This window comes from Triticum urartu, chromosome 6A, assembly GCF_056163025.1.
Source record: "Triticum urartu cultivar PI428250 chromosome 6A, HENAU_Tu73, whole genome shotgun sequence".
Lineage (NCBI taxonomy): Eukaryota > Viridiplantae > Streptophyta > Magnoliopsida > Poales > Poaceae > Triticum > Triticum urartu.
The window spans coordinates 520,140,520-520,164,593 of record NC_141878.1 but is presented as its reverse complement, the minus strand read 5'-3'; the positions used below and the strand labels follow the sequence as shown (position 1 = coordinate 520,164,593).

The 24,074-nt window shown below is 45.4% G+C and overlaps 1 long non-coding RNA gene and 1 pseudogene across 6 annotated transcripts in view; one reads left to right on the top strand and one right to left on the bottom strand.

Moving 5' to 3' along the window:
* Nucleotides 1-24,074, top strand: part of LOC125514608 (uncharacterized) — a 60,164-nt gene that overhangs the window by 3,184 nt on the left and 32,906 nt on the right. For all 6 annotated transcript variants that reach the window (XR_015608709.1, XR_015608710.1, XR_007286534.2 and 3 more), the window contains exon 4: nucleotides 35-118. This is a non-coding gene — a long non-coding RNA (uncharacterized LOC125514608). The remainder of the gene's footprint in view (nucleotides 1-34; nucleotides 119-24,074) is intronic.
* LOC147966042 (uncharacterized) lies at nucleotides 37-6,855 on the bottom strand (annotated as a pseudogene).

Sequence of the window (24,074 nt, the reverse complement as noted above, 5' to 3'; positions counted from 1 at the left end):
AAGTGTAACTCCCTTTTCCCCTCATTTCCTACAGATAGATCTGCTGATGGATTTAAGTTTTCATTCACCAACTTCAAATACTCAATTCCTCGGAGATGAGGATCGTTCTGCAGCTCATGTGAGTTCACTCCATAAGCATGATACAACATGCATGCATATTTGTTTGCACCTTATCATTAATATCTTCCTTTTGAAATTGCAAACATAGCTATTTATTTCAGTTACAATTTGTTACGGCGCTGCTAGAAGGAGGGCGCGAGAGGGCCGGCCGGGGGCCTTTTTGCCCACGGCCGGGCAAGAGGGAAGGGATTTCCTTCTTAATTCTTGCTTGATTACATTGATACATCTCCTCTCTTTATATAGAGAGGTTTACTTGACTCCCAAGCAAGGCTTACTTGACCCCTAAGCAAACGACTCTTATCTCTAATTAACCCTAAGACTAACGGGCCCATTAGGCCCATTACATACTCTAACACTACACCCCCACCTGGACATGCAACTTGTCCTCAAGCTGCAGCCTAACCAACTTATAACCATGACTCGACGCAACACAAACCTAACACCTAAAAACAAGCCTTTTACATCTCGGCTTGTTTTATTATTCTCAACCTGAAATGGACTGGGACGCTTTATTTTGGACCCCTTAACAAAAAGTGGACACCATCTGCACGTCGGACGTGCACGTGTACAGCCACCTGGATCCCATGGACACCATCTAGACAAAAGAAGTGCATGTGTAGGACCACCTGGAAGTGGTCGCAAGAGTGACCAGCAGAGGCGCTCTCGCGGCGGCCGGTGACGGAATGCAGTGGTGCTACGTGGTGCGCTGCTGTCGGTGACACCATGGCTTCTTCCTGCCGGACGGCTGTTGGTCTGCACCGCATAGGGAAGAGTGGAGGGCTTGCGATGGAGAATGACGAGGAGGGATGTGCCTCCCCAACCGCCGATGTCGCAGACTTTGAGGTCGTTGTCCGCGGGGAAAACAGCATGCCCACTGCCCGTGGGGGAAACCACATGCCCAAGATCCCCGGCGCAACGGATGAGATCGAGGTCCTTTGCGCAGCGAAGGGCAACTTGGAGGAGCGGCAGCTGCAGACCACGCATCTCCCGCACACGCCGACGTGCTAGGAGGCCGCGCGCAGTAGCCTGCAGCCTCACTGCCGCTGACACGTGGCGGGTAGCGATCCAAGACGGAAGCGGTGACGACGACGACAGGGACTGGACTTGGTGGAGCGGGACTCCCGCCGGCATGGTCGATGCGGGCCCGGAGCTGACCGACGGTGGCTGCAGCAGTTGCGGCGGTGGCGGTGGCGCACCGGGCAGCGGCTGCTGTGGCGGAGCGCCGGGCGAGGCCGCCAGGAGCGGCGGCTGCCACTACAGCCAGGGCTGGGCGGTGGTGGCGATGGATGGAAGCTGCAGTGGTTGCTGCAGTGGTCCGACGAGCGCGGCGAAGGCCGCCTGGTGTGGCGGCAGCCACGGCGGCGCGGGGGCGGCGATGGGCGCTGGAGGCGCGGCGGGAGCCGGCGCCGGCCACTGCGGGGCGGCGCCAGGCGACAGCTGCAGCTGGGGCAGCAGCGTCCCAGCGAATGCCGCGGAGGCCCCTGGATGCGGCGAGTACCACGACAGGGCCAGCGGCCCGGCAGTGGCGGTCAGCGGCAGGGGCGGCGGCGGCCCGTAGGGGCTGGCCAGGTACAGCCGGATCCCCTGGACGGCTGTGACAAGGTCGTTGAGGACCCCGGTGATCTCCTCCGGGGTGTAGACGGCGGACGGAGGTGCGGTGGAGGGCGCCGGCATCTGGGCGATGGCGGCGCCAGAGGATGCGACCAGCGGCGTGGACGGGGAGGGCAGCGGCGCGGTGTAGATGGCCAGCGACACGGTGGTGACGGTCGGCAGCGGAAGCGACGGGGTGGGCGGCGACGAAGCCATGATTGGAACTGAGCTACCTGATACCAAATTGTTATGGCGCTGCTAGAAGGAGGGCGCGAGAGGGCCGGCCGAGGGCCTTTCTGCCCACGGCCGGGCAAGAGGGAAGGGATTTCCTTCTTATTTCTTGCTTGATTACATTGATACATCTTCTCTCTTTATATAGAGAGGTTTACTTGACTCCCAAGCAAGGCTTACTTGACCCCTAAGCAAACGACTCTTATCTCTAATTAACTCTAAGACTAACGGGCCCATTAGGCCCATTACATACTCTAACACAATTACTTCTATAAGTTTTTGTCAAAGTTCGAAAGATTTTGTATTTTCCATCATGTAATGCACGCCCTAGGTTGGAGTAGAGATTGCCTTCTGGATGATGGTGATAAGTTAAGGCACACCCTTGTATTTACGTATGATATTATAGAGTACAATCATAGGCCAGACATCTAGTCAAACCTACATACGATTTCTAAAATGATATAATTATAACTGTAAACCTACATCAGAAGAATCCACAACACGTGTACTAGCAGTGCAGTGAAGAGAATTAGGAGGAATCATCTGGGAAGCCTTAAATGACAAGTGAGGTGAGGTAGCCCGAGGTAACAAACAAGGTGGTGTGGCGGGAAGACATGGTGGGATGGGTGGAAGAGGGCAATACATGAGTGGTAGGTGTATCGAGGAAATTGAGGCAAAAAATATTGTTAATGTGGGAGGCCAAAGGAGACGATGGACCTGGATAGAAATGACGAGACTCACGAAAAGTCATATATCGAGAAATGCGCATCCGGCTACCGATAGGATCCCAACACCAATAGCCCTTGTGCTCATCGCTAGACTCTAAGAAGACACATTTAGCAGGCTGAGCAGTCAGTTTGGGGCGTTCACAAAGGTAATAAGAACGCTACAAACGCAATAGAAAAAAAGAAGCGTTGAGTAGTCACGAAACGACCAAAAAGACGCTTGAGAGGAATCTCACCCTGTAGAGCAGAGGAATGGTGAATGTTGAGATAAGTTGAAGTAGAAATAACCTCAACCCGAAAGTGAGGCGGAAGAGAGACGACGACCATCAACGCACCGGCCACCTTTGTCTTAACCTTCTAGATCCACTTATAAGTGATGTCGGAGGAAGAGAAATGAGATCCCACGCGTTGATGCGGGCAAGAGTATCGATCTTCGATGCCATCACACGATGCCATTTAGGATGAATAACAAAGTCACAATAAGAAGTCGTCTCGGGAAGAGCCTCGGGAAGAGCGATGCAATAACAATATCGGTCAGTAGGAAGAAGCGGGCGAGCTCGGAAGCCATAAGTAGTCTGAGCTAGAGGTAGTGCGTTGCCAACAGAAGAAGACATAGTAGTCGAGGGACACGGCTCATGAGAAGAATCCACAACAAGCAGACGATCAGTGTATCGGAGGATCATGATGAAAAGAAGAAACATGAAAAGACGAAGTGCCAAGAGTGTCTCTACTAACGACGGGGGGAAGTACCATCGGTAGTAAGAACATGAACAAGAGAATCTAGAGGTGGAATGGAGGGCAAGTTAGAATGATCATAAGTTGTATGAAAAGACACCTGAGTACCAACGATCCATGGAGGTGTACCTGATATTGTAAAAAAGTGGTCTCTCCGTGCCACTAGGGGAAGTAGGAAAACTTGCAAAGCCTATCGATGAAGAACCAAAATAAGCAGCTTACAGACACCTACGTCGTGTAATCAATTTCCAGGGTAGCCAGGGGCTCAACTGAAGAGGTCGATGAAGAAGCATCATGTGATTAAGAACCAGAAATAGTCTTTTAGAAGTGATTGGGGAAGAAGCATCATGTGATTAAGAACCAGAAACAGTCTTTTAGAAGTGATTGGAGATCGTTCCAACCGGTTTTTCCGTTTCTTATTTTTATACGTTTCTCTATATCTTTGTTTTGTTTTTCTTTGGTTTCTTCCTGTTCGTTTTTTCATTCCTTTTCTTTCATAAATCTTTTGAACATTTCTCAAATTTGTGAACAAATTTCAATTCGTGAACTTCTATTAAATCCGCAAAGAATTTTTGACATTGCTAAAAAGTTGATTTCCCCAACGTTCTTCAAATTCATGAATATTTTTTGAATTTTTCTAACCTTTTCCTATTCATAAATACTTTTGAATATGTGAACATTTTTCGTAGACATGAACAGTTTTGGAATTTGTGAATCGATTTTAGAATCCGTGAACATTTTTTGAATTAGTCGCCAACATTTTTTGAATTCCTGAACATTTTTGGAAAAAGGTGTGAACTTTTTCTCAAATGTGTGAACATTTTTGGAATTCGTGAGCATTTTCTTGGAATCTGCAAACATTTTTTGAATTTGATGCAAACATTTTATGAATTCATGAACTTTTTTTTGAATAGATGAACATTTTTTTGAATATGTGACATTTTTTAAATTCCTAAACATTTTTTGAATTCATGAACTTGTTTTGAATACGTGAACATTTTTTGAATATGTTAATGTTTTTTAAATATGAGAACATTTTTGGTATCCCCAAACTTTTTTTTGAATCCGTGAACATATTTTGATTTCACAATGAACATTTTTTGAATTCATCAACATTTTTTGGACTCATAAACTTATATTGAATTCGTGAATATTTTTTTGAATTCGCAAACATATTTTTTGAATTTGTGAACTTTTATTGAATTCACAAAGGCCTCTTTCAAATTTGCCTTTCATGTTAGTAGATTCTGAAAATATGTTGTGATGTATAAAGAATTACAGTCAATGCTATGTTTAGTGTTTCGGTCAAATTAGTATTTGAAAGCAGTGGTTAAAAGTTTGCCAAAAAAGGAGATTATCATTTGGCCTTGATAAACGATGACTATATCTCACTGCTCGGTCCTGTTTGCATCAAAAGCGTGTCCCACTTTGGAGAAGAATACACCAACCATTTTGGTAGTGGGCCGAATTCATCTCAACGATTATGTTTAGGCCTCATTCCCCTAATACGCTAGTCATAGTCTCCTTCCTTGTATTTTTGTTAGTCTCACTCACAAACACATTGATCCACGAGTGGGAATTCCAACAGCCATGGCGGCATTGTTCCCTCCATGAGAGAATGAAGGCTTTAGCGACATCGTGTGAGAGGCATGAAGGCTCTAGCGACATTGTGTGAGAGGCATCGCAGCTAGCGAGTTTGCCACCATCCTAGCCACAACGACAATGTCGCAAAGCATATATTGGAGGGTAGAGGTGCACTTGAACAAGGGCACTGTACTTTGTTTCTTCTTTCGGGCAAGTGGCAGCTAGATAGATAAGTCTCCTGACAAGATGAAGGTAACACGTCGGATCAGACAAAGTGTCACCATTGGTGCGTGGAGGTGAACATTAAGCTCCATGGGAGTCTCAAAGTGCGCTCATCAGTAAGAGCGGCACAAGCAAGAAGATTTTGGATTACTTTTCTTGAGCAAGAAGAGATCGTAATCCCAAGAAAGTAGCGGAGAGGGCCAAGATCAGGCATAAGAAACTGTTCACTAAGACGTGCCTTCATAATTCCAGCGACAACCACCATAGAGGCAAAACACTCAAATCAGGTGCTAGGGCTTGCTTATAACTCCATAGAGCGAGGAAGAAGACATAGCATGTCATCAGGAACAGAATACCCAAGTGGTGGTTGCATGTAAACCTTCTCACGTAGCTCACCATTAACAAAGGCATGCTTAGCATCAAGCTGGGCCACAACAAAAAGTGTTTGAATAGTGGTCATATGGTTCACAGAAGCAAAAAGTCTTATCGGAATTAAGGCTATGCTCCTGCTGAAAGCCACAAGACACTAGATGAGCTTTGTAACGCTCAACAGAGCCATCCGGGCGAGTCTTAACCTTGTAGACCCCTTATAAGTGATGGGATGAAGGCGAGGAGGAAGAGAAACAAGATCCCACATGTCGGTGCGCTCAAGGGCATCAACCTCTTTTGCCATTGCAACATACCGGGATGAACAACATCATGATAAGAAGCCGACTCATGAACAGTAGCACTAGCGCTTGGAAGACCAAGGCGGTCAACTGATGGAAGGCGAACGAGCACGCAAGCCATAAGTAGGCTGAGACGGGGAAGATGGCATATTAGTAGACACATCTACAACACGTAAATGACGTGTATAAAAGTGATCTCAGGTGATTGTGACAAGGAAGCCACCGGTGATGAAGGTGTTGAATTTTGTGATAGGCGAGGTGTGGAAATCATAGGAGATGATGTTGGATTTGCAATAATTGAAGAAGCATGACCAGTATGATGTTGGATTCCCCGTTGATCCGGCTTGGTGTTCTTGTCCTGTTTGCGGGTTTTGTGTCACGCACTTGATTAAGCATCCCACGTTCTAATATTGTGCGCCCTTGGCCTTGACGATAGGTAGCGCCGTGTTCTCGGGCGTGTCCCGTGGGTAAAATCCAGGTATGCGCCGATTGTCTGAGCTCCTGCTCACCATTGGTGGTGCTCGAGCGTGCGGTTATGGTGTGGCCCAGCAAGGGAACACGGGATGTGGGATCGAGACAGTACACATAGCAACCCACCACCAGGCAAAGGATGCCCATCCAGACTTTTACAGGGAGCGGAGGTGGACACAAAGGTGGATGTTGAGCACCATAGGAGTCTGAATAGTGCGCTCACAAGTAAGAGTAGCACGAGCAAGAAGATCCTGGATATACTTCTCTTAGGAAATAAAGAAGTCAGAGGTAGAAGAAACCTCAATCTGAAGGAGGTAGTGACAAGGACCAAGATCAGACATAAGAAACTCACTATGACGAGCCTTCACAAAGGCAATGTAAGAGTCATCGCCAGTGATGATTGACATGTAGAAGTAGTGTTCGACCATGAGTTGAATGGTGAAGCGGCATTGGGTGGGCGAGGGTAATACTTGAGTGATAGATGTATCGAGGAAATTGATGGAATAAATGTCGCTGAGGGCGGGGGGGAGGGGGAGGAGATGATGGACCTCGATAGAAAGGACCGAGACTCATGAGAAGTCACAAACAGAGTAATGCGCATTCGACTACCGATAGTATCTCAACACAAATAGCCCTCATCATTAGACTCTAAGAAGACGCATTCAGCAGACTGAGCAATCAAGTTTGGGGCGTTCACAAAGGTAAGAAGAATGCTGCGGATGCAATAGAACAAATGAAGCGTCGAGTTCACGAGAACAACCAAAAAGACACTCGAGAGGAATCTCATTGTAGAGGAAGGATGAATGTTGGTGAGATAGGTCGATGTAGAAATAACCTCACCCAAAAGTGTGGCGGAAGAGAGGCAATGACCATCAACGCACCAGCTTCTTAAGATGACGACGCTTGCGCTCAACAACACCATTCTGAGCATGAGCACTAGGACAAGAGAACTGAGCTAGTGTGCCATGCTTAGCAAGGAATCTACGCAGCAAATGAGAGATATACTCACAAGCAGAATTTGCATGGAAGACAAATAATAGGAGTGAAGAAAATTGGGTATGAACCCTGGTGACAAACTTCTTACAGATAGATAAGACCTTACAACAAGAAGGCGTAAAATATATCCCTGCGCACCAAGAGAAATTGTCTATAGAAGTAGTATAGTAGAAATGGCCGACTTTCGATGTAAAGGGAGTTGGACCCCAAATAATAGAGTAGAGATTGAAAGGACGTCGAGACACAGTCTCGCTATGAGGATAATCTAATCGAACCTATTTACCAAGTTGACAAACTTGACAATCTAAAGACACATCGCTAGAGATAGATCCAACAAGACCACATCAAAACAAGGATGGATGACGAGAGCCACACAAGTGAAACAAAATGATGATGCCACCTAGAGGTGCTAGACGAGGTATTAGATGCGGAGAGATTAGCGATGATGGCAACAAAGGGAAGGTGAAGCCAGTCAAGATTGGAAGGACGCGAAGATAATCTCGCTATGAGGATGAGCTAACCGAACTTGTTACCAAGTCAACAAACTTGACAGTCTAAAGACACATTGCCAAAGATAGATCCAAGAAGACCATACCAATTTTTTTCCACGTTCGAGAACTTTTTTCAAATTTGTAAACTTTTTCCAAACCCATGACCTTTTTGTTCTTCCAAATTCACGAACTTCTTACTGAATTCATGTTTGAAAGCCATAGGAAGGGTACAAACTCCCAAACTTTTTTTCTTCCAAATTCACAGTGGCGTTCGAGCATTTGGCTATTGTGGCATCCATCAAGGGAACACAGACGTAGCATCAAGGAAGGGCACAAAACAACCCACAGCCAGGTAAAGGATGCCCAACCAGACTGGCAAGGAGCGGAGAGTGCATGGGAGGTGTGAGGGAAGAGGGCACTTGGAGGAGAAAGACATTCTTGACATCAAGTTGAGAGACATACCAGCGGCGAACAAAAACCACAACAAGAATTGTGCAACGAGTGGCCATGTGTGCCATAGGAGCAAATGTCTCGTCGTGGTCATGATCATGTTTCTGCTGAAAGCCATAGGCCACTATATGAGCTTTGTAATGCTCAAGAGAACCATCTGTATTAACCTTGTAGACCCACTTATAAGTGATGGGACGAGCATACAGAGGAAGGGAAATGAGATCCCACGTGATGGTGCGCTCAAGAGTAGCAATTTCCTCTGCCATCGCATGCTACAGTTTAGGCTGAACAATGGCGTCACGATAAGAAGTCGTCTCGAGAAGAGCGGCCTAGAATAACCATATTGGTCAATAGGCGGAAGCGGGTGAGCGCGAAGCCATACATAGGTTGAGCTGGAGGTGGTGAAGCTGCGGGTGATGATGGCGTGGGTCTACAACAGTAGTGCGGGAATAATAGTAGGATGGGTGGACGAGGGCAATACATGAGTGATAGGTGTATCAGGGACACTGAGTAAAGAAATATTTTCAATGGGGAGGCAAAGCAGAGGATGGGTGTGGATAGAAAGGACGAGACTCATCAAAAGTCACTTACCGAGAAATGCACATCCGACTATTGACAACCCTTGTGCTCATAAGTGTAACCTAATAAGACACATTCAACAAACTGAGTAGTAAGTTAGGTTGTTCACGAGTAGCAAGAAGAATGTAGCAAACGCAACGAAACAAGTGGTAAATGTCCAAATGAAGATATCGTAGAGCACGGAGGAGGCGACTAGCGTGCCGAAGCGGGAGTGCAGACAAACTTACTTGGAATTTGACAGGATATGAAATGTCCGGGCGAGTGACATCTAAATAGACAAGACTGTCAACAAGATGACAATAGTACATTAGATCAGACAAAGCCTCATCGTTAGAAGTACAGAGGTGGATGTTGGGGTCCATAGGAGTCTCAATAGTGCGCTCATCAGAAAGAGCAACACAAGCAAGAAGATCCTAGATATACTTCTCTTGAAAAGAAAGAATAAACCTCAATCCCAAGGAAGTAGCGAAGAAGACCAAGATCTTAAGAAACTACTCAGTAAGACGAGCCTTCACAGAGGCAGTGTACTTAGAGTTGTCGCGAGTGATGATCACGTCATCAACATATAGAAGATTTTGACCATGAGCGTAAGGTGGATATAAATTGCAGATCATGAGCATTTGACAAAACCGATTCTAGTCACCACTGAGACGGAACACTGAAATCAGACACAATGAGTTTGCTTAAGGTCATAGATAGGGCGACGAAGACAACAAATCATGCCATCAGGAACAGGATACCCAGGTGGAGGCTACATGTAGGCCGACTCATGGAACTCACCATTAAGAAAGACATTTTTGACATCAGCTCAGAGACAAATCAGTGGCGAATAGAAGCCACAACAAGAAGTGTGCGAAGAGTGGTCATTTGGGGCATAGGAGCAAATGTCTCATCATAGTGGCTACATGTAGGCCGTCTCATGGAACTCACCATTAAGAAAGACATTTTTGACATCAGCTCAGAGACAAATCAGTGGCGAATAGAAGCCACAACAAGAAGTGTGCGAAGAGTGGTCATCTGGGGCATAGGAGCAAATGTCTCATCATAGTCACGACCATGTTCGTGCTTAAAGCCACGAACCATACTACGAGCTCTTTAATGCTCAAGAGAACCACCAACGTCTTAACCTTCCAGACCCACTTACAAGTGATGGGATGAGCACGAGGAGCAAGGGAAATGAAATCTCACGTGTTGAGAGAAATTGTCTATAAAGGTAGTAATAGTGATGGCCTCCTTTCGAGGCAAAGCGAGTCGGACCCCAGATATTAGAGTGAACAAGATTGAAAGGACGTCGAGACACAGTCTCACTATGAAGATAAGCTAACAGAACCCGTTTACCAAATTGACAAACCTCATAGCATAAAGACACATCACTAGAGATAGATCGAAGAAGACAATGACAAACTAAGGATGAGAGACGAGATCTACACAAGTGACCAAAACGATGATGCCAGAGCTGGTAGACGAGGTAATAGAGGCGGAGAGATCGGTGTCGATGATAGCTGAGGGAAGGTGAAGCTAGTCAAGCTCCTAGAGGCCCTAGGAGTCACAACATTAAGGGCCAGCACCAAGTAGTGTACCCGTGTGACGACCCTAATCCTAACCCGCTTGGCTCCCGACCAAACGTCTGAAGTTTATTTTTTTCAAATTCCTGAAGTTTTTTCAAATTTGCAAAAAAATATTTCCAAATTCATGACCTTTTTTTTTCAAATTCATGAACTTCCTCCAGAATTCGTGCGTGAACATTTTTCGAGTTCCTGAACCATTTCAACTTTGTGATTCTTTTTTCCAATTTGTGAGCATTTTTCACCCCTTTCCCATGCCAAACCTTATTCAACGCTTAAGGCACCACGTTCTATTCTTTTTGGTAGAAAGCGCACACCCTGTTCGACCTTCGGCCTTGGACCATTTACTTCGCACCGCATGCTCGTATTTTTCTTTTTCTCATGTTACAATTTTGGGAATCTTTTTGGGCCTTCTTGAAGGTACCCTAGGTTTTTTGGGCCGTTTTTCGTATGTTTTTACTTATGTTTTGACCGTTTTCAGTGGGGGGGGGCATGGGAGAGTATGGACGTGGATAGAAAGGACGAGACTAATCAAGTCACATATCGAGAATTGCGCACTTGACTATCGATAGCCCTGGTGCTCATCACCGTAACCTAAGACGACACATTCAACATACTGAGTAGTCAGTTTGGTGCGTTCACGAGAAGAAAGAACATAGCAAACATGTTGAATCATTTGGTAAGTGTCCGAATGAAGATATCATAGAACGTGGAGGTGACTAGTGGGTTGAAGCGGGAGCGTAGACAAACTGACCTAGACTATGACGGGATATGAAATGTTCGGGCGAGTGAGATCTAAATAGACAAGACTCCCAACAAGATGACAGTAGCGCGTCAGATGAAACAAAGGCTCACTGTTAGAAGCACAGAGGTGGACGATGAGGTCTATAGGAGTCTAAACAGTGTGCTCATTAGTAAGAGCATCACGAGCAAGAATATCTTGGATATACTTCTATTGGCAAAATTAAGAAGCCATCAGAGGTAGAAGAAACCTCAATCCCAAGGAAGTAGTGAAGAGGACCAAGATTAGGCATAAGAAACTACTTGGTAAGATGAGCCTTCACAAAGGCAATGTAGTCAGAGTCGTCACGAGTGATGATCATGTCATCGACATATAGAAGATTTCGACCATGAGCAGAAAGGTGGGTATAAATTGCAGATCATGAGCACTCCCCGAAAACCAACCATAGTCACCATCGAGATGAAATGCTCAAGCTAGGCATGATGGGTTTGCTTGCAATAGACATGGCGATGAAGACAACAAATCATGCCATCAGGAACAGGATACCCAGGTGGAGGCTACATGTAGACCGTCTCATGCAACTTGCCATTAAGAAAGCCTTTTTCGACATCAGCTGAGAGAAACCAGTGGTGAATAGAAGCCACAACGAGAAGTGTTCAAAGAGTGGTCATGTGGGGCATAGGAGCAAATGTCTCATCATAGTCATGGCCATGTTCATGCCTAAAGCCTCATACCACAACACGAGCTTTGAAACGCTCAAGAGAACCATAAGAGTCTTAACCTTGCGACCCACTTACAAGTGATGAGACGAGCACGGTGAGAAAGGGAATTGTGTTCCCATGTGTCGGTGCACTCAAGAGCAGTAATCTTCTGTGCCATCACTTGTTGCCATTCAGGGTGAGCAACAACATCACGATAAGAAGTCGTCTCGAGAAGAGCGACACTAGAATAACCATAGTGGTCAATAGGTGGAAGCGGTTGAGTGTGAAAGCCATAAATAGGGTGAGTTGGAGGTGTTGCATGGCCAACAGAAGGAGACATGGTAGTCGAGGGAGATGGCTACTGAGAAGATATGAAGAACCTTGAGGAGCTTTAACCCAAGGAGGAGGCACATTCAGACCACAATATGAGCTTTGTAACGCTTAAGAGAAACCATTAGAGTATTGTAGACCCACTTACAAGTGATGGAGCGGGCATGGGGAGGAAGGGATATGTGATCCCACGTGCCGATGCACTCAAGAGCAGCAATCTCCTGTGACATCACATGCTGCCGTTTAGGATGAACAACGTCACGATAAGAAGTTGTCTTGAGAAGAGCGGCTCCAGAATAACCATAGTGGTCAATAGGCGGAAGCGGTCGAGCGCAGAAGCCATAAACATGATGAGATTGAGGTGGTGCATGGCTATGGGAAGGAGACATGAGAGTCGGGGGAGATGGCTAATCAAAAGAACCATTAGTCTTAAGAGAACCATTACAGTCTGAACCTTGTAGACCCACTTACAAGTGATGGGACGAGCATCGTGTTCCCACGTGTCGGGCGCTCAAGAGAAGTAATCTCCTATGCCATCGCATGTTGCCGTCCAAGATGGGTAACAATGTACGATAAGAAGTGGTCTTGAGAAGAGCAACACCGGAATAACCATAGTGGTCATTAGGCAGAAGCTAATGAGTGTAAAAGCCATAAATAGGGTGAGTTGGAGGTGGTCCGTGGCCAAGAGAAGGAAACATAATAGTCGAGGGAGATGGCTATTGAGAATAAGATATGAACAATCTTGAGGAGCTTCAGCCCAAGGAGGAGGCTCATTCAGACCACAATATGAGCCTGTAATGCTCAAGAGAAACCATTAGAGTTTTACCTTGTAGACCCACTTACAAGTGATGAGACGGCACGGGGAGGAAGGGAAATGTGATCCCACGTGCCGATGCACTCGAGAGCAGCAATCTCTTGCGCCATTGCATGCTGCCGTTCAAGATGAGCAACAACGTCATGATAAGAAGTTTCAAGAAGAGCGACTCCAGAATAACCACAGTGATCAATAGGCGGAGGCAGCAAAGCGCGGAAGCCATAAATAGGGTGAGCTGGAGGTGGTGCATGGCTAAGGTAAGGAGACAAAGTAGTCGGGGGAGATGGCTAATCAAAAGGAGATATCAAGAATCTTGAGCTTCAGCCGCAGGAGGCACATTCAGAGCTGGTTGAGGGTCATCTACAACTTCTCGAGTACAACTCTCAAGCACTTGCTCTAACCTTTCTTGCTTTGGAGCATTGCTCTTGGATAGCTCAGAGAGCTATTTCGTCTGAGTGAGGATGGTGATCTAAGCTTCTTCATGGGAAAAGCTTTTTGATGAAGCCCATGAGCAAGGAGGTAGTAGATACATTTTCTTCATCAGGCAAAAGAATCCACAACACACGGGCGACCAATGTAGTAATGAAGAGGATGAGGGGGAATCACCGGGGAAGCCTCATGGGACGGGCGAGGTGAGGTAGCCTTAGGCAACAAACGAAGTGGGGAAGCCACAAGTGATGACGACGTGCGTCTACAATAGTAGTATGGGAAGACACGGTGGGATGGGTGGATGAGGGTAATACATGAGTAATACGTGTATCTGGGAAATTGAGGAAAGAAATATCTTCAATGGGGGAAGTACATGGGCGATGATAGAAAGGACAACCAGAAATGTGCCTCCAACTACCCATAGCATCCGAACGTCAAGGGCCCTTGTGCTCGTCGTTGTAACCTAAGAAGACACATTCAATAGACAAATAGTTAGTTTGGTGCTTTCACTGGGGGCAAGAAGAAGTAGCAAACGCAATGAGAAAGGATAAATGTCCAGATGAAGATATCATAACACATGGAGGAGGTGACTCTAGTGGGTCGAAGTGGGAGCACAAACAAACTGACTTAAAGTGTGAAGGAACATGAAATGTCTGGACGAGTGACATCTAAATAGAGAAGACTCCCAGCAAGATGACAATAGCTCGTTAGGTCAGACAAAGGCTCACCGTTAGAAGCACAGAGGTGGACGTTCATGCCCATAGGAGTCTCAACAGTGCGCTCATCAGCAAGAGCAAGAAGATCCTGGATATACTAATCTTGGGAAATAAGAAGCCATATGAGGTAGAAACCTCAATCCCAACAAAGTAGCAAAGAGGACCTCGATCAGGCATAAGAAACTACTCAGTAAGACGATCCTTCACAAAGGCAATGTACTCGGAGCCGTTGCAACTGATGATCATGTAATCGACATAAAAGAGTCTGACATTGGGCTGAAAGGTGGACATAAAGCGCAGGATCATGAGCACTCGCCAAAAACCAACTGCAGTCACCATCGAGACAAAACGCTCAAGCCATGCACGATGGGTTTGCGCCATGGAGAAAGTGACGAAGACATCATATCATGCCATCAGGAGCATAATACCCTGGTGTTGGCTACATTAAAACAAACATTCTTGACATCAATCTAATAGACAGACCAATGGCGAACATAAGCCATAGCAAGAAGTTTGCGAAGAATGGTCATATCCCTTGCCATTGCCCGCATTGTAGGCTGATGCCTCTGGACAGGGATTGATGGACCTGCAGTAGCTACTTTAAGCTGCCTCCCTGTGTTGCTGTGGCTACCTTCCTCTCCTCATTAGTGGGGTGTTGCCTTCTAGTTGCTCCCTAGCTTGAATAATGGCGAGGTTGAGGCCCATGGTCATGGGAGATGATACGTTCAGTGGTGACCGTGAAGGGCTGATTCGTGTAACTCTCTTCATACTCCATTGATGTTCCCTGCTCTTGCCGTGTGATGTGAGATTGACAATCTTCTCTCTCTGTGTGAATTTGCTGGGAGTTGCATGTTCTTAGATTCGTTCTACTCATGTTGATGCAAAAGAAACAATCAAGTTGTAGGGGTGCACATTGTTCATATGTTGGACCAAATGCCGCACCAAAATCGGTCAAAGTCAAACGAAACTAGTCCTCCATGATGGCATCGACAAGAGTTGTGGTCTTCACCAGATCACTCACTCCAACTTGCATTAGGTTGTGTGCCGTTTGCTTCATCATCAACCATGTTATTTTTATTAAAGTTAAGCTTAGAAAGGGCAGCTTAGTCTATATTGCTTACTATGGTAGTCAAGTATCTAGAGTACCATGTTCTGAAAACACCTATGGTAGTCAAGTATCTAGAGTACCATGTTCTGAAAACACACACGATGCTTCAAGCTATCCATACGCTAAGATTGCAACATAATACCTATGCTCGGGGTTTGTGGCAAAGATGCCAAATTGGCCTATACTGGCTCATTATTATGTTGCAAGGGAATGCACTTTCGACAAATTGACACAAACAACATGCACAAGTGACACAGGATTTAACGTGGAAAAACCTCCTCAACTTGAGGAGTAAAAAACCACGGCTGTGGACCGACCGGTCCACGCAACTTCATTATGAGAATGATGAGTACAAAGTCTGCTCTAGAACCTCTAGAGAGATTTACAACACACTCTCCATGTTGCCAACCGGCAACAGCAACAACAGCCACAAGAAACAAGATTTCAGCAAAGCAGAGTTTACACAGTTTCTGTACCCTCCAGTGTTTTGCAAACTGCTCTTAAATCGCTAAACCAAACAACACCAAATTTGGCAGACAAGTAGACACACGAGTTCCTGAGATCCCCTCCAAATTTCAGCTCAATCAGACATCGTTTGCCTACCCAAAGTATTCGTCTCCCAAAACTACTCTGTTCTGAAACTGCAGCAGTCAGAGCTGACAAAACCACTCTCAAATCTGATGCTCCACTAACCCAATCCTCAAACTAGCCAACCAGATCGAAGTACTCAAAGTAAGGAACGAGCTCACCAAGTTTGGGGTCGATCCAAGCACGTTTGAGCCTCGAATCACCAGCTTGAACACTGTCTAGTCAGATGCAGCAAATCTGGACAGAACCTCTACTTCTTCTTCCTCTCTCTCTCAGGTTGTGGTTTGTCTTGTGTGTTCTCTCTCACACTCTCACGAATGGCAGACACCGCCAGCAGGGGTGGAGTGGCTAGGGTTTTCTCCTTGCTTCACTTCACTTGGAAGCACTCTCAACCGTTGGATGCAGCGAGGATCAACGGCTGACATGTGTTGGACTTATGGGCTGATGTTGGGCTGCCAACACACCTCCGTGTGGAGGGACTTAGCCCAACAAACTCCCCCTCCCGACATCATGGAGGGTCTCACTGCCTTCCGGCAGCCATGCCAGCGAGTCGGCGGCATACTTCAAGTTTCTTCCTTGTCACCACTTTTGTCAACATATCAGCCCCATTGTCATCGGTGTGAACCTTCTCAAGTTGCATTTTCTTGGAATACAACACATCTCGAATCCAATGATAACGGACCTCTATATGCTTAGACCTTAAATGAAAGCTTGCATTCTTACTTAAGTGGATAACACTTTGGTTGTCACAAAACAACACATATTTGACTTGCTTAAAACCAAGCTCACAAGCCAACCGTTTCAGCCACAATAGCTCTTTGCTCGCCTCTGTTACTGCAATGAATTCAGCTTCAGTTGTATTCAGTGCCACACACTTTTGCAGCCTGCTTTGCCATGACACCGCTCCCCCTACATAGGTAACCAAGTAACCTGAAGTAGACTTCCTTCTGTCAACATCTCCAGCCATGTCAGAATCTGAAAAGGCAACCAGCTTGGCTTCACCACCACCAAAGTAAAGTTTCATATTTGTGCTGCCCTGGAGATATCTCAAAATCCACTTCACGGCTTCCCAATGAGGTCTTCCTGGATTGGACATAAATCTGCTCACAGTACTAACCGCATGAGCAATGTCAGGCCTTGTACATACCATAACATACATCAAACTCCCAACCGCTGAAGCATAAGGAACATGATGCATTTTCTTTTTCTTCTCATCAGTGGTAGGACATTGCTTTCTGCTCAACTTGAAATGGGCTGCTAGTGGACAACTCACAACTTTAGCATTTTCCATCCTGAACTTCTGAAGTACCTTCTCAATATACTTCTCTTGAGACAAGTACAACTTGTTGCAATTTCTGTCTCGCTCAATTCTCATCCCGAGAATGTTCTTTGCTGGATCTAAGTCTTTCATAGCAAAACATTTGCTCAACTCCTTCTTCAATTTAGCAATCCTAGAGACATTCTTGCCAACAATCAGGATATCATCAACATAGAGCAATAATATGATGAAATCATCACCTGAAAACCTCTGAATAAATACACAATGGTCTGAGCTACACTTCTTGTAGCCTTGCTCCCCCATGACAGTTTCAAACTTCATGTACCATTGTCTTGGTGCTTGTTTCAGGCCATAGAGACTTTTCTTCAGCTTGCACACATAGTCTTCTTTGCCTTTCACAAGAAACCCCTTAGGTTGCTCCATGTATATTTCTTCCTCCAACTCACCATGAAGGAATGCAGTCTTCACATCCATTTGCTCAACCTCCAAGTTGAGACTTGCTGCCATGCCAAGGATTACTCTTATGGATGTCATCTTCACAACCGGAGAAAAGATCTCATCATAGTCAATGCCTTTTCTCTGGCCGAATCTTTTTACAACTAGCCTGGCCTTGTACCTTGGATGTGACGTGTGCTCTTCTTGCTTGATTCTGTAGACCCACTTGTTCTTCAAAATTTTCTTGCCCTTGGGCAACTTCACCAGCTCATAAGTATGATTCTTATGCAAGGAATCCATCTCTTCTTGCATAGCATTTTTCCACTCCTTGTGCTCATCTTCCATTGCATCTGCAAAGCATTCAGGTTCTGAACCGTCAGATAATAACACCATGTATTGATCTGAGGGATACCCGCTGGAAGGAATTCGACCCCTGTTGGATCTTCTGAGTGGAGCAGCTGGTGGACTTTCTGGTGCTGGTGCTTCCTGCTGATCCGGATCATCAACTTCAGCATCATACTCTTGTTGCTGCTGCTGGGGAGTATCTTCTTCACTTGCACCACCATGTACATCATCTTGTACATCTTCTGCATCTGCTTCAACTTGCACGAGAGCTGGAGCTGCAGGAACTGGGTCAGAATCAATCATGTCTTGCTGCCGCTGAGGAGGAACCTGCCCCTTTGTCTTCACAATATCCTCAATTGTTTGGTCTTCAACAAACACAACATCACGGCTTCTTACAACTTTCCTTGCTATAGGGTCAAACAGCTTGTAGCCAAACTCATCACCACCATAGCCAAGAAAGATACACTGCCGTGTATTCGAATCAAACTTTGACCTTTCATCTTGAGGGATATGAACAAAGGCCTTGCACCCAAAAACCTTCAGGTGGTCATATGAGATGTCCTTGTCACACCAGACCCTGTTAGAAACATCTCCCTGCAAAGGATAACTTGGTGAGAGATTAATAAGATAAACTGCAGTCATCAAAGCCTCACCCCAAAAGTGTTTGCGTAGTTTTGCACTTGACAACAAGCATCCAAATCTCTCCACAATTGTCCTGTTCATCCTCTCAGCAAGACCATTTAGCTGTGGTGTCTTCGAGGGAGTAAATTGATGCCTAATACCTTGTTGCTTGCAATATGCATCAAATGGCCCAATATACTCTCCTCCATTATCAGTGCGAATGCACTTTATCTTCTTCTCAGTTTCTCTCTCAACCGAGGCTTGGAATTGCTTGAATACACCTAGTACTTGATCTTTGGTCCTCAAAGTGAAGGCCCAAACTTTCCTGGAAAAGTCATCAATAAAAGTCACAAAGTACTTAGCACCACCAAGAGATCTTACCGACATTTTGCAAACATCGGAATGTATCAAGTCCAGCTTCTCGGGCTTCTTGTGAGGAGGTAGAGTCTTGAAGGCAACTTGGTGTTGCTTCCCTGCTAGACAATTTGAATATTTCTTGATGTGAACCCCTTTCACACCCTTCAAAAAAAATTCTTCACTAGCACTTTCATCCCCTTCTCACTCATGTGCCCAAGTCTCTTGTGCCATAGAGCACAATGATCATCCTTCTCTAGTGCATTGACAGAAGCACTAAAGAGCTTAGCATGAACATGATACAACACCAAGACCATTAAAACCCAACAACATTAATTAGAAGTAACATGATGAGATTCACATGATATTCAAGTACTAGATACTCAAGTTGTCCATAACTGGGGACACGGCTAATCATGATTAGTTTGTACACTCTGCAGAGGTTTGCGCACTTTTCCCCACATGACTCGATCGCCTCCGTTTGTTTTCTCGCACTACATGGGGTTTGAGAAACGGATGACCGAGACATAGTCTTTCAGAAGCGCTAGCACCTTACATGTGGGGTAGACCGTACCACCTACAACCCCTACATCTGCTAGTCCACCCCGTAAGAGTTCGCACAACTTAGTCAACTATGCCAGAGCCCATAGTAGCATGTGGCTGCACACGGAAGTTTCTAGCATGAATGATCTTATGATCCCTTTGAGCCTGGGTGGCGGTCCAAAATAAAACAGGCAAGTCCTGATAGACATCAGGTGCCTCAATCCACCCAGATGTGTGTTCAAGTTGCCACCTTAGATAAACCATTAAAATTATCAACTCACATCTGTCATGGATATCACTCACCCAATCCACGTCTACTAGCATAGCATGGCATAATAAGCAAACGTAGAAGTAACTCCCAAAGGTTTCATAATAATACAGGTAATAGGTACTACCTCATCTACTTCCCATCCCACAGTTTAAATAGATCCTAATCATGCAATGTGAGAGGACTGATCTAATGCAATAAAACATGGGTTGTAGAAAAGGTATGATCAAAGTGTTACTTGCCTTGCTGATGATCTGCGAGACCTAGGGTTTCGAAGTAACAGGCGGCGCAATCCGGGTGATCTATCGCAGACAAACAACAAGCACACAATAAGTACTCATCTAATGCACAGGTAAAATTCGAACAAGAGAACGAACCAGATAGTTCAACTTAAGAACTCCGGTTGCAAAGAAAGAACGAACCGAACAAAGAAACGGAAAACAAACGGCGGAAGAAAACAACTCGGTTCTAGCACGTTGAAACTAGGTCAAATTTTACCGGGGCAAAAACTTGTTTAGGTTGATTAGACGGAACGGCGGTTTCGAAACGAAACTCCAGGCGCTTGAATCACCTGATTCCGATAAACGAGCGGGAAGAAAGACTAGAACGAAGATCGGATCTGAGATCGCGATCGGAAAGACGCGGAATAAAACCGACGAAAAGAAAAAGAAGAACGATTAAACGAACAGGCGTCGTTAACCGGGGAATAATCGGTGATCACGTTCGTTGAGACGAACGGTTCGAAAGAAGAACGAAAATCGATCTAGGGTTTCGGAAAAGAAAACCGAAACAAAGAACGAAAGAAAACCGGAACGGTTTAGAAAGAACCGGAACGGTTTAGAAGAAAAACTGAACCGAGGGGAGAAAAAGAGACGCGGCGTGGGACAACCTCGGCGAGGCTCCGGCGAACGGCGGCTAAGGGCGGCGGCGGCGGCTTAGGCGCGGGGCGGCGGGTGAGGGGCGCGGGGTGGGGCGCGGCTAAGGAGGAGAGGGGCTTGGGATTGATGTGAGGAAAGGGGGGGTTATGGGGTATTTATATAGGTGAGGGGGGGATTTACTTGGGGTAGGGGGCAAGCAAAAGAGGGAAAACAAAACAAGGAAAGGGGGGGGGGGGCTAACCGGCCTAGAGTCCTAGAGGGACTCGGCCTGGGGCGAGAGGCGGCGGCTGCCTCGCCTGGCGCGTGCGCGGTTGGGGCTGGGCCTGGCCGGCCGGCTTGTTGGCTGGGCCTTGGCCAAGGCGCTGCGAAGATTTTTTTTTAAATCGGTTTCGCGCGCAGAAAAACAAAAAGAAAACTATCTAAACGAACTCCGAAAAATCTAAAGTAAATTTTCTTCGACTACTAAAAATGAGTCGAACAAAATGAACTTTTCTTCGGACCTAAAATGCAATTTTTGAAAACACGCATTTTTCGCGATCCAAATAAAATGCAACCAAACACCAAAAACCAAAATTTGATTTATTCATTAGATCTTCATTCTTTCCTAAATTTTTGGGAAAAGTCATATTATTTCCCTCTCTCATATTTGATATTGGGAAAATAATTGAAGATGAAATAAATAAATCAAATGATCCTCTTTTTCCAAAATTTGAGAAAACTCTCAAATATGAAAATAATGAAATCTCCAACTCTCTCCGAAGGTCCTTAAGTTGCGTGAAATTTCTAGGATCGACGAAAATGCAAGAAAATATGATATGCATGATGATCTAATGTATAACATTCCAAATTGAAAATTTGGGATGTTACAAACCTACCCCCTTAAGATGAATCTCGCCCTCGAGATTCGGATTGGCTAGAAAATAGGTGAGGGTGGTCCTTAAGCAAATCTTCTTCTCTTTCCCAGGTGGCTTCATCCTCTGAGTGGTGGTTCCACTGAATTTTGCAAAACTTGATAACCTTGCTGCGGGTAACTCTGCTGGCATAATCGAGAATCTTGACTGGCTTCTCCTCATATGTTAAGTCATCCTCCAACTGAATCGCTTCGAGTGGCACGGTATCTCTTAGCGGTACTTCCGCCATCTTGGCACGACATTTCTTCAGCTATGAAACATGGAATACATCATGAACTCCTGTCAGTCCCTCTGGTAATTCCAACTTATAAGCGACTTCTCCCATACGTTGCAAGATCTTGTACGGTCCAACGAAACGCGGTGCTAAATTTCCCTTAACTCCAAAGCGCTTAACTCCTTGAAGTGGGGATACTCGGAGATAAACTCTGTCTCCGGTTTCGTAGGCTGTCTCCTTGCGTTTAGAATCTGCGTAGCTCTTCTGCCTGGACTGGGCTACCTTGAGCCTATCGCGAATCAACTTAACTTTTCATTCAGACTCCTTAATCAAATCTGGTCCAAAGAATTGACGGTCTCCAACTTCGTCCCATGACAACGGTGTTCTGCACCTCCTTCCGTATAAAGCTTCGAAAGGTGCCATCTTCAAGCTGGTTTGGTAACTGTTGTTATAAGAAAACTCCGCATACGACAAGTTATCGTCCCAACTAGATCCATAATCTAGTGCACAAGCTCTCAGCATATCTTCCAAAATCTGATTGACTCTCTCGGTCTGTCCATCTGTCTGCGGATGAAAAGCTGTGCTGAACTCTAGTCTGGTTCCTAAAGTTTCATGCAACTGATTCCAAAATTTTGAGGTAAATTGTGTTCCTCTATCTGATACGATACTCCTCGGAACTCCATGCAAACAAATGATCCTAGTCATGTATATCTTCGCCAACTTAGCACTGGTGTAAGTGGTCTTAACTGGAATGAAATGTGCTACCTTCGTCAAACGGTCAACTACTACCCATATCGAGTCATAGCTTGCCTTTGTCCTAGGTAGTCCTGTGATAAAATCCATGCCTATCTTATCCCACTTCCATTCGGGTATCGACAATGGTTGTAACAATCCTGCTGGCTTCTGATGCTCTGCCTTTACTCTCTGACATACGTCACAAACTGCTTACATATGCTGCAATATCCTTCTTCATTCCGGTCCACCAGAATGTTTTCTTTAAATTCAAATACATCTTGGTATTCCCTGGGTGAATCGAATACGGTGAATCATGTGCCTCGTGCAAAATCAACTTCCTGATCTCCGGGTCATTGGGCACATAAACACGGTCCTCAAACCATAAGGTATCGTGCTCATCCTCACGAAATCCCTTTGCTTTTCCTTCGCTCAATTTCTCTTTTATAGCAGCAATCTCCTTGTCATATTTCTGAGCTTCTCTGATTTTATCCATCAATGTTGACTGAATCTCCAATGCTGCTACATAGCCTCTCGGAACTATTTCCAAACATAGTTCACGAAGGTTTTCTGCTAACTCCTTTGGTATTTTCCCCGTCACTAGGGTGTTGACATGGCTCTTACGGCTCAATGCATCAGCTACCACATTAGCTTTTCCGGGATGGTAATGCAATCTCATATCATAATCCTTCATGAGCTCCAACCATCTCCTTTGTCGGAGGTTCAACTCCTTCTGAGTGAAAATGTACTTCAAAATCTTGTGATCCGTGTACACCTTACAATGATTTCCAATGAGGAAATGTCTCCACGTTTTCAATGCATGCACTACAGCTGCTAACTCCAAATCATGCGTGGCATAATTCAACTCATGAGGCTTCAGTTGCCGTGAAGCATACGAAACAACTCTCCCTTCCTGCATAAGCACTGCTCCAAGTCCTCGACGTGAAGCATCGCAATACACCTCATAATCCTTGGTCTGATCTGGAAAAATCAATACTGGTGAGGTAACCAAGCGTTTCTTCAATTCCTGGAAACTAGCCTCACATTCCTCAGTCCAATTGAACTTAGTATCCTTCTTCAACAATTCAGTCATAGGCTTTGCAATCTTTGAAAAGTTCTCAATGAATCTCCGGTAGTATCCTGCGAGTCCCAGAAAACTCCGGATCTCTCCAACTGTCGTTGGTGATTCCTATTCGGTTACGGTCTCAACCTTAGTGGGGTCAACTGCTATACCTTCTCCGGATATAACGTGTCCGAGGAATTCAACTTCCTTCAACCAAAACTCACATTTGCTGAATTTGGCGTATAACTGATGTTCCCTTAGTTTCTCCAAAACCAAACGCAAATGTTCCTTATGCTCCTCTTCATTCTTTGAATAAACCAGGATGTCATCAATGAACACTACGACGAACTTATTCAAAAACTCCATAAACACTTTGTTCATCAGGTTCATAAAATAGGCAGGTGCGTTAGTCAATCCAAATGACATAACGGTATACTCATACAGTCCATATCTCGTGGTGAATGCTGTCTTAGGTATGTCCTGCTCTCGAATCTTCAACTGATGGTACCCCGATCGCAAATCGATCTTGGAAAACACTTTAGCTCCTTGCAACCGATCAAACAGATCGTTGATCAT